Source organism: Cebus imitator, unplaced genomic scaffold, assembly GCF_001604975.1.
Source record: "Cebus imitator isolate Cc_AM_T3 unplaced genomic scaffold, Cebus_imitator-1.0 Scaffold495, whole genome shotgun sequence".
NCBI classification, from domain to species: Eukaryota; Metazoa; Chordata; class Mammalia; order Primates; family Cebidae; genus Cebus; species Cebus imitator.
In genome coordinates this window covers 1,016,284-1,027,550 of record NW_016107810.1, presented here as the reverse complement: position 1 = coordinate 1,027,550, position 11,267 = coordinate 1,016,284, and the positions used below count along the sequence as shown (strand labels likewise).

Below are 11,267 nucleotides of genomic sequence, written 5' to 3'. Positions count from 1 at the left end.
CTCCATCCCCACGGGAAACCCAGTCCCACGGGGGACCCAGCTCCATCTCCACGGGAAACCCAGTCCCACGGGGGACCCAGCTCCATCTACAAGGGTAACCCAGTCCCACGGGGACCCAGCTCCATCCACATGGGAAACCAAGTCCCACGGGGGACCCAGCTCCACATGGGGGGCTCTGCTCTGAAGGCTATAGGCTATTGCAGGGATGTGGCGCACAACGTGGTCTGTCCTAGTAAAGCCAGGGCAGAGTCCCAGAACACCACACGGGTGGCGAGGAGGGGAAGGCCCTGTGTTGCTCCAGCCTCCACGCCTCCCAGGGAAGAGATGGCTCAGCCAGTAACCTGGCTCCAACAAGCAAGACAGTGGCACCTTTTCACACCTGCCCCTGCCTGGGCCAAAGCCCCTTCATGGGGAACTAGACGAACCTGTGCTTTGTGGAGCATGAAACGTCACGCTCACACATGGGCATTTCTGTGTGTCTGGGGTGGAGAGGAGAGTGACAGGAAGGGGCTTTTACAGGGTCAGTCACAATTGTCAGGACCTTCAGGAAGCACTTGCTACAGCTGTCAACAGAAACCCTACCCCACGCCACATGCATGCACACGCACACACACACACATGCACACACGCCAGGAAACTCCAGCCCTGCCACAGAGACCCAGGCCCCAGGAAGCTCCTGGACAGACGGAGGCAGGTGCAGGCCTGAAACTGCTGCTGCCTGAGGAGAAGGGACAGCCCAGCCGCTCTCCCGCCCTGACAGGGGCTCCTGCGCGCTGCGCCGCAGGGGCAGTGGGGAGGCCCCCAGCTGAGGCACCAGGCCAAGCACTTGCCTGTGTGGCTCGAGCCACCCATGCTCAGGAAGCACCCGAGCTCCAACAACGCCCACCGTGGGGGCAGAGTCAGCGTCTAACAGGGTCCAGTTTCCATTTCTCCAGGAAACTAAGATCTAGAGATGCATCACACAACAACGTGAGTGTCCTCAGCACTACGGAACTGCACACTCCAAAGTGGTTAAGCTAGTAAATGTAATGTTGTGGGTTTTTGCCACAATTAAAACAATAAACGAGGCCCTGCCCCCGCTCCTATTGGGACTAAAGCCCCTGCCCCGGTCTCAGACTCTGTGGCTGTGGGCATGGCACCCGTGCAGCTGGGTGGACTCCACACCCACGCAAACACAACAGCATCACAAGGCTGGCCACACACCAGGCATGCTCCTCCCTTCACTGGCTGACAGGTCTAAGAACCCTAAAAAGCAGGAAGACTGAATTTTAGATAAATGAATGAAAAAAAAAAAATGACAAAGAAACAAGGACCACAGACTACAGGACGGAGCTGAGAACACCTGGCTCCAGTCTTCAAGGACACACAACCCCGGCACACACACACACACAAAGGGACAGAACTGCACACTGCGGCGCCGAGGCCCCCCGTACCCTCCATGTCCAGAGACCTCCTCATGGGACCCATGTAACCACCCCAGCAAAAGGGAAAGCCATCAATCCACACCGCCCAGCGGGGGGGGAGGCCATCAGCCCACGCCACTGTCCCACTACTGAGGACCCTCAGCCCACACGGATGCCTCCCTCAGCCCCAGCTCCTACCAGCAAGTCCCCGTTGAGGGTCCCAGCCCCACATCCAGCTGCAGCTGCATGTCCAGCAGCCCCCCCAGGAGCCGCCCTAAACACCAAAGGCACAAATGCAACAGCAGACACCCGGACACACTGTTCACGTGAGCACCCTGCCCCAGCACCACACGCTCCGGCCCAGTTCACGGGTCACAACCTCATTTAAATCATGGACATGGCTTCCCCAAACTTTGACTATGGATCCACTGAGGTTCTTAAGCCCAGACAGTCCCAGAACAGGGCTCGAAACATGGATATCCGTGTTTGTTGACTGCGTATGAGGAGGTACTCAGAGGCTGTGAAACAGTGAGTCCAAAAGTCCAAGTGAAAGATGAGGCCAAATACACTCCCAAGAAGGAAGAGAAGAAACATGCTGAAAAAAGACAAGGCCCTCAAGGCCTTCAGCTCTTCTCTTTGACACACACCCCGCCACTAGTCGGGGTCACTGTGATGGCCGCTGTGCCCACGAGGCCCTGCCCAGGGGCCATTTTCTGGCCCACATGGCACTGCTGCATGTGCCTGGCTGACCCTGGCTTGGGAGCTCCCAGGGCCTCCTGGGCCCATCCCACTGCCCCATCAGCCTCCCTTGGCCTCAGTGACACTGTGTCACTGCCCTGACCTCCCCTAGGGGATCCTCACCCTCCCGAGCCCCAGCCCTTCCCCACTCCCTCCTGGGGACCCAAACCCTCCCCATCCCCTTCCCAGCTCCCTCCTAGGGGATCCACACCCTCCCATCCCCTTCCCAGCTCCCTCCTAGGGGATCCACACCCTCCCATCCCCTTCTCAGCTCCCTCCTAGGGGATCCACACCCTCCCATCCCTAGCCCCTTCCCAGCTCCCTCCTAGGGGATCCACACCCTCCCATCCCTAGCCCCTTCCCAGCTCCCTCCTAGGGGACCCACACCCTCCCCATCCCCTTCCCAGCTCCCGCCTAGGGGACCCACACCCTCCCCATCCCCTTTCCAGCTCCCTCCTGGGGGATCCACACCCTCCCATCCCTAGCCCCTTCCCAGCTCCCTCCTAGGGGACCCACACCCTCCCCATCCCCTTCCCAGCTCCCGCCTAGGGGATCCACACCCTCCCCATCCCCTTCCCAGCTCCCTCCTGGGGGACCTACACCCTCACATCCCCTTCTCAGCTCCCTCCTGGGGGACCCACACCCTCCCCATCCCCTTCCCAGCTCCCTCCTAGGGGATCCACACCCTCCTCCCCACCTCAGTCCCTTCCTCCCTCCCTCCTAGGGGATCCATGCACTCCCCCTTCCCAGCCCCTTCCCGGCTCCCTCCTAGGGGATTCACACCCTCCCCATCCCCAGCCCCTTCCCGGCTCCCTCCTCAGGAATATCCCTGCTCTGTCCTCACGTCTTTCCAGTCTACACTCCAAAGGCAGCCAGGGTGATCCTCAGAAAACACAAGCAGATCCACCTCCAGGGCCCTCCTGCTCTCTCACGGTAAAGGGCAAAGGCCTTCCAGGTCTGCACAGCCAGGAGGCCCTGAGCCCTGCCCTTCCCTCCACTTGCTTTGCTCTGAGTCTCAGATGTGTGGTCCTCGGGCCCCATGGCCTCTGCCTCTCTCTGCAGATTCGCAGTGGCCCCCACGCCTTCCCTGCTCGCAGGTCTGGTCAAATACCGTCTCCTCCAATTTTCCCTGGGTGACTGAGCCTCCCCAGCCCAACAGGAGACCCTAACCCAGCGTTTCTCCATTTCGAGCAGTTAGCCTGCAGCACGCTCCTTCCCGGTCTTCCCTCCGTCTGGGACTATCTCCAGGAAAAAGACATTTCCCTCTGCAGCCCCAAAGCCCATCGTGTGCAGCAGGATAGCTCCAGGAGCTGATATGACAAGAAAACCTTTTCAAGCACTGTCGAGTTCTGGGCAAAGACTCACAAGAAAGATTAAGACGCCCCTTTCCCCCCAAACCTCCCTGAGTAACAAAAGGGGGGAAGAGGAAGAGAAGGATGCTCCTCCAGGGGCAACAAAACAGGGTCCGACTCCATCCCTGCTCCTGGGGATGCAGCAGTCATGGGAAGGGAGGATGTTTCCAGGACAGGCGTCAGAGAGGTGGTCCTGCCGTGCAGGATGGGGTGGAGAGCCCGCGGGAACCTGCGCGTCCGTCCTGACAAAGGGACTCGGAAAACAAGACTGAAAACGTATCCAGAAACAAATAACAGAACAAAAGAATCCCTGAAAATAAGAGAAAACAGACCAAGCCTGGAAAGAGAATGGGAATCCTTACTTAAAAACAGGTGAAAAAGATCAGCAGCAAAACCTAAACACTGAAAAACAGAATCCCCAACGTGCCGGGCAGAACTCAGGTGACACGGCAGAGCCCCGAATTCTGAAGGGAAAGACCACGGTGACCCACATGCTTCCACGCAGCACAGAACCAAGGGCGGAACAGGGAGGCAGGGAAAGGCGGAGCAGAGCGTGTCTGTTACAAACTAAGTGTCTGTTACAAACTAACGAAAGGCAAGAATCAGAACCTACTAAGTCAGCAGGTGGGTAAGAACAGCAATACCCTCCAAGGCAAAGCACGCACAAACCTGCTCTAAAATTAAAACATGTTGTTAAACTCTACATTCTTAAAGTTTAAAAAGTTTTCTTATGCTTAGAAGAATTTTAGAGGTGTATCTCTTGCACCCAGAAGTATTTATCTCAACTTTAGAAGTCCCTTGAGCTCCCCTTCAGTGTCTGTCTCTCCTCACAATTTGAGCAGGATTGAATGTAACTGGTGGAGATGAAGACGGCAGCTGCTGTCAGCACCACCCGCCCTCCTCCCTCCTGGCAGGAGCTCTGCACACTGGGAGGCGTGTACCCCACGTGGACAAGGCTTCTTTCTGGGCAGTGGAGTTGGAGTGATCTGTATTTTTGATAATGCATATTCTTAAGGGACGGGAGAAACAGACCTTATGAAATAACTCCATTTTAGTGGGCAGCACTAAAAAACTGGGATCGATCCTTAACATGTTCAGTACATAGCCCCTAACACAGAACATCCACAGGAGAGACCAGGACGCCAGACACAGCCAGGCCCACAGCTGCCCCAGGGCCCAGCTTGTCCCATGCATGCCATCTGCAGCTTCGGAAGGCTGAGACGGCTGGCAGAGAGAAATCCCCCAAGCACTTCACACTGCTGGGGGAAGAGGCATTAATTGACAAGGAATACTAGCACTAGTTAAATATTTACTTTTAAAATGCTATATCAGATCCTTTCTTTATTCCACAAAGAAATTAAACTCCAGATGGATTCAGGAGATAAACATAAGACTTGAAACCTCAAAGGAATCAGGAGAGAAATGAAGCAAACAGCTGCCCTCCTGGTAGGAACAGAGCCTTTCCAGACCCACAAGGAAAGAAGTGGCCTCTGCGAGGGCGCTGCCTATAGACAGTAACACCCCAAACCTGAGCCGCCCCAGCAAGCACGCTCAGCGCATCCATGGATGACAGAAAGCGTTCCCTCTACGATCAGGAACGAGACAGGACACCCGCGCTCCTCACTGCCCTGAAACACTGCACACTGCACACGGAGACCCAGCCGGGGTGAGGAGGTAAGAAAAAGAGAAAAAAGGCACCGGATGGGAAAGGAAGAAGTAAAATTATCCCAGTTCACAGACTACACGCTCTTATGTGTACAAAACCCTAGACATTCCACTAAAAGATTGTTAGAAACGAGGCCAGGCACAGTGGCTCATGGCTGTAATCCCAGCATTCTGGGAAGCCGAGGTAGGCAAATCAGCTGAGGTTAGGAGTTCAAGACCAGCCTGGCCAACGTGGCAAAACCCCGTCTCTACAAAAAATACAAAAAAATTAGTCAGGTGTAATGGTACGTGCCTGTAGTCCCAACTACTCAGGAGGCTGAGGCAGGAGAATCACCCGAATCCAGGAGGCCAAGGTTGCAGTGAGCCAAGATCATGCCACTGCATTCCAGCTTGGGTGACAAAGCAAGACTCCATCTCAAATATTCAGCAATTCAGCAATGTGACAGCATATAAGATCAACACACAAACAAGTGTCATTTCTATATGCTAACGATGAACAATTTGAAAAAAAAATTTTTTTAAATTCCATTTACAGTATCATCAAAAAATAAAATACTTAGAAATAAACTTAGCCAAGGAGGAAAAGACATGTACACTGAAAACCACGAAACGTTGCTGAAGAAACATTAAGATATCCATTCCGTGTTCACAAACTAGAATTAACATTAAGATGCTGAGACTACCCAAAGAGATCTGCAGATTCAATTGACATCAAAATCCCAATGACTGTTTTTGCAGAAATAGAAAAGCCCATGCTAAAATTCATATGAATCTCAAAGGAGCCCGAATAGCCAAACATAGTCTTGAAAGGGAACAAACTGGAGACTTCACACTTCTTTACGTGGAACTTAACTTGAGCTGCCCAAGACCATGGGAACCCACCTCTTGCATCAGCATGAGCTGGATGTGGACCTGGAGTCAAAGGAGATCATTTTGGAGCTTTAAAATTTGGCTGCCCAGCTGGATTTTGGACTTGCATAGGCCCTGTAGCCCCTTTGTTTTGGCCAATGTTTCCCATTTGGAATGGCTGTATTTACCCAACACCTGTACCCTCACTGTATCTAGGAAGTAACCACCAGCTCCTAGGTGGAAAGGACTTGTCTTGTCTCAGATGAGACTTTGCACTGTGGACTTTTGGGTTAATGCTGCAACGAGCGGAGACTTTGGGAGGCTGTTGGGAAGGCATGATTGGTTTTGAAATGTGAGGACATGAGGTCTGGAGGGGCCAGGGGTGTAATGATATGGTCTGGCTGTGTCCCCACCCAAATCTCAACTTGAATTGTAACTCCCAGAATTCCCACGTGTTGTGGGAGGAACCCAGGGGGAGGTAACTGAATATGGGGGCTGGTCTTTCCTGTGCTAGTCTCATGATAGTGAATAAGTCTCAGGAGATCTGATGGCTTTATCAGAGGTTTCCGCTTTTGCCGTCTCTCATTTTCTCTTGCCGCTGCCATGGAAGAAGTGCCTTTCGCCTCCTATCATGATTCTGAGGCCTCCCCAGTCATGTGGAACTGTAAATCCAATTAAACCATGGTCCATCCACACAACTCAGCCTTAAAAAGGAAGGGTATTCTGGCTACTCAACAACCTCGAGAACATGATGCTGAGGAAGGAAAATAAGCCAAACACAAAAAGACAAAAACTGTATGATCTCACTCACATGAGGTATCTGGAGTCGTCAGGTTCCTGGAGACAGACCGTGGAATGTGGGTGACAAAGGAGCCGGGGCGGATGGGGACTCAGTGTTGAACAAGGACAGAGGCGTGTTTCCAGGACGAAACCCACCCCGGCTCCTTTGTCACCCACATTCCACGTTCTGTCTCCAGGAACCTGATGACTCCAGATACCTCGCCCAGAGTCGCTGCGTGTCCCACAGCTGCGCCACACACACATCACAGCAGTGATGCTCACGCCACGTTATGAAAGCATTTAATACCACTGAATTGCTCCCTCATGGTTGAGACAGGAAATTTCACACCTATTTTACCACATTAAAAAGGGAGGGGTGATGATCTCCACGGCCACAGCTCCACACAAGCAACTGAGCCACACACTGCGACTCTAACACCTGAGAGCTGCACTTCACTCACCTCACACAAATGAAAAACAGGGAGCCTTGAGCCTAGCAGTAGTAAACACGCATCCCACAGACTCACCCACGTGAAACCGAAACAGAAACTGAAATGGAAATGAAAATCGATGGTAAATCTCAGACCTGCCCAAAAGGCCCAGGGTCACTACATGTACCACAGACCCACAACACACACCAACACCCAGAGTCGCCGCGTGTACCACAGACCCACAACACACACCGACACCCAGAGTCCCCACGTGTACCACAGACCCACAACACACACCGACACCCAGAGTCGCTGCGTGTCCCACAGCCGCGCCACAAACACCGACACACAGAGTCGCTGCATGTACCACAGCTGCGCCACAAACACTGACACGCAGTCACTGCATGTACCACAGCCGCAAACACCGACACCCAGAGTCGCTGCGTGTACCACAGCCACGCCGCAGACACCGACACGCAGTCACTGCGTGTCCCACAGCCGCGCCGCACACACCAACACCCAGAGTCACTGCATGTACCACAGACCCACAACACACACCAACACCCAGAGTCGCTGCGTGTCCCACAGCCGCACTGCACACACCGACACACAGAGTCGCTGCGTGTCCCACAGCTGCACCCCACACACCAACACAGAGTTACTGCGTGTCCCACAGCTGCACCACACACACCGACACCCAGAGCCGCTGTGTGTACCACAGCCGCACTGTACGCACTGACACCCAGAGCCGCTGCATATACCACAGACCCACAAAACACACCAACACCCAGAGTTGCTGCGAGTACCAAAGCCGCACCACACACACCGACACCCAGAGTCACTGCGTGTACCACAAACCCACAACGCACATCAACACCCAGAGTCGCTGCATGTACCACAGCCCCACACCGCACACACTGACACGCAGAGTCGCTGCATGTACCACGGCCCCACAGCACAAACCACACACCCAGAGTCATTACATATCCCACAGCCCCACAATACACACCAAAGGACAAAACGCTGGAAACAGAGTAAGTGCAGACACATGCAACACACATAGATGTTAATACAATTTTTTTAAATGTTCTGCATATAAAAATATCCCCATCTAACATGTAACACTATTTTTCAACTTTCCTAATACATTCTTTAAAATGTGTAAGAAATTATATGATTTTTTTTTTTTTTGAGACGGAGTTTCACTCTTGTTACCCAGGCTGGAGTGCAATGGCGCGATCTCGGCTCACCGCAACCTCCGCCTCCTGGGTTCAGGCAATTCTCCTGCCTCAGCCTCCTGAGTAGCTGGGATTACAGGCACGTGCCACCATGCCCAGCTAATTTTTTGTAGTTTTAGTAGAGACGGGGTTTCACCATGTTGACCAGGATGGTCTCGATCTCTTGACCTTGTGATCCACCCGCCTCGGCCTCCCAAAGTGCTGGGATTACAAATTATATAATTTCTTAAAATTCACAACTGAAATTAAAATATCATATCCTGATATTTGCCTCAAATTTTATCCCATTGAATGTAAGGACTTTCACAACAAACCACAATATCATCGATGAAGAAAATCTGGGCATAGCAAGTTCCCACCACCTGCAGGAATGGGGGAGACGCCTGAGTCCTTGTGGATGAGTGCAGAGACCACATCCAGACACCCCAACACACCTCCTGAGTCTTGCTGAGAGAAGAGGGAGATGACAGCAGCAGAAACACCTGAGGACAGAAAAGGTTCTGTCCCTGTCCCTTATGGGTTCAAACTGTTAGAAAATAAACCCTTGGCCAGCAAAACAGAAGCAAGTACACGTGTACACATGCACAGGTACAGGGGCTCACAAACAAACACATGCATAAACACACTCACAAACACATGCATACACATGCACACACACGCACATGTAGAGGGGCCCACAAACACACATGCATGAGCACACTCACAAACACATGCGTACACGTACACACACACGCACAGGAGCCCACACACAAACACACATGCATGCACACACTCATACACAAACGCATGCACACACACACATGCATAGACGTACAGGTGCCCACACACAAACGCATACGCATGCACACACAAACACAGGCACACATAAGCATACACACATAAACACGTACATGTGTACAGGAGCCCACACACACACAATTCATACACACTCACAAACACATGCACACACATGCATACATGCACACACACACATACTGGAACCCATACACATATATGCATGCACACTCACAAAAACACAGGTACACACATGCATTTACACAGAAGTACACCTGTAAAGGAGCCCACACACACACACATACATGCATGCTCACACTCATACACAAACACATGCCCACACATACAGGAGCCTGCCTGCAAACACATATGGATGTGCATACACACCAACACACACACACATGCAAACACATGCATACACACGCACAAACATACGTACATATGCACACACGTACAGGAGCCTGCACCCATATGCATGCACACACATTCACACACATGCATACACACACGTACACCTGTAGAGGAGTCCACACAAATGCATGCACAAACACATGCACACACACACGTACAGGAACCTGCATACATACATGCACACATGCATATGTGTGCGTGGACACACATGCATACATGTACAGGAGCCCACACACAAACATTCATGCACGCTCACACACAAACACATGCACACACATATAGGACCTGCACACACATGCAATCACACACACGTTCACATACACATACAGGACCCTGCACACAAACACAACCACACACATGTATAGGAGCCCGCACACAAACATGCGTGCACACTCACATATGCACACACGTACAGAAGCCGGCACACACATGCACATTCAGGCGCCCAAATACAAATGTACACACATGCACACTCACAAATACACAAACATGCACACACCTGCACACTTGGGTGCCCTCTTCTGCCGAGATCAAAGACAAAAATGAAATTTTAAATGTACATATTCCAGAAGCTTTCATAAAATTAGACCCTGCCTACCACAACGCCCTTTAATTGAGGACCATTCATCCTGCCCAAACTGGTCTTTGCTGGGCCAGGCCGCCACGTTGCCATGCCACGTCCATGTGGCTGTCCCACTGAGTGATGGGCACAAACCAGACTGACCGGACTCTTTCCCAGGAGCAGCTCTGGCCAGGACTCTTTGGAGGTACAGCCCATGTTTGGTTAATGTAGTTATTTTTAAAATGACTGAAGAGAGAATAAAAGATAAACACACAAACTAGGTCTTAAAGAAATGCTCACATTTGAACACACAGGCCAGCCAGCTCTTCTCAACAGTTTCTCAACAGAAAAAGGAGCACACACCTTCTTTTTCTGTTAAGCACCCAAATATTCTCTTGGTCTCAAAGAAAAAAAAAAAACTATCAAAATATGGAAAATTTAAAAAAAAAAAAAAAAGAGAGAGAGAGAGAGAAAGCATTGCTTTCAAACGTGGAACTCTATTTCTGGAAGTCAAACCTAAAAGAAAGTAAGTCTAAAGAGCAAAAATGCTCTGTAAATAAAGAAGTTTATAACAACATCATTTATAAGAGAATTACAATTAGAATACCGCAGAATAATACTACAGAAGGCTCCTCAATAAAGCAAGTTACACAGGTCATCATCCATGGAAGAAAAGGAGAGGGGAACATCAAAAACAAATGTATAGGATGATACAGCGTGACGTGGGGATAGACAGAGTGCCAGTGACACACACCACAATGTAGGTGAGGACGGCAGTGAACTACACACTCAGCAATACACACCACAATGTAGGTGAGGACGGCAGTGAACTACACACTCAGCAACACACACCACGATGTAGGTGAGGACGGCAGTGAGCTACACACTCACCAACACACACCACGATGTAGGTGAGGACGGCAGTGAGCTACACACTCACCAACACACACCACAATATAGGTGAGGACGACAGTGAACTACACACTCAGCAACACACAGCACGATGTAGGTGAGGACGACAGTGAACCACACACTCAGCAACACACAGCACGATGTAGGTGAGG

General features: G+C 51.6%; 1 protein-coding gene across 1 annotated transcript in view; it reads right to left on the bottom strand.

Annotated features, from left to right (window-relative positions):
* Positions 1-11,267, bottom strand: part of INPP5A (inositol polyphosphate-5-phosphatase A) — a 233,661-nt gene that overhangs the window by 159,505 nt on the left and 62,889 nt on the right. The gene's annotated exons all lie outside the window — the stretch shown is intronic.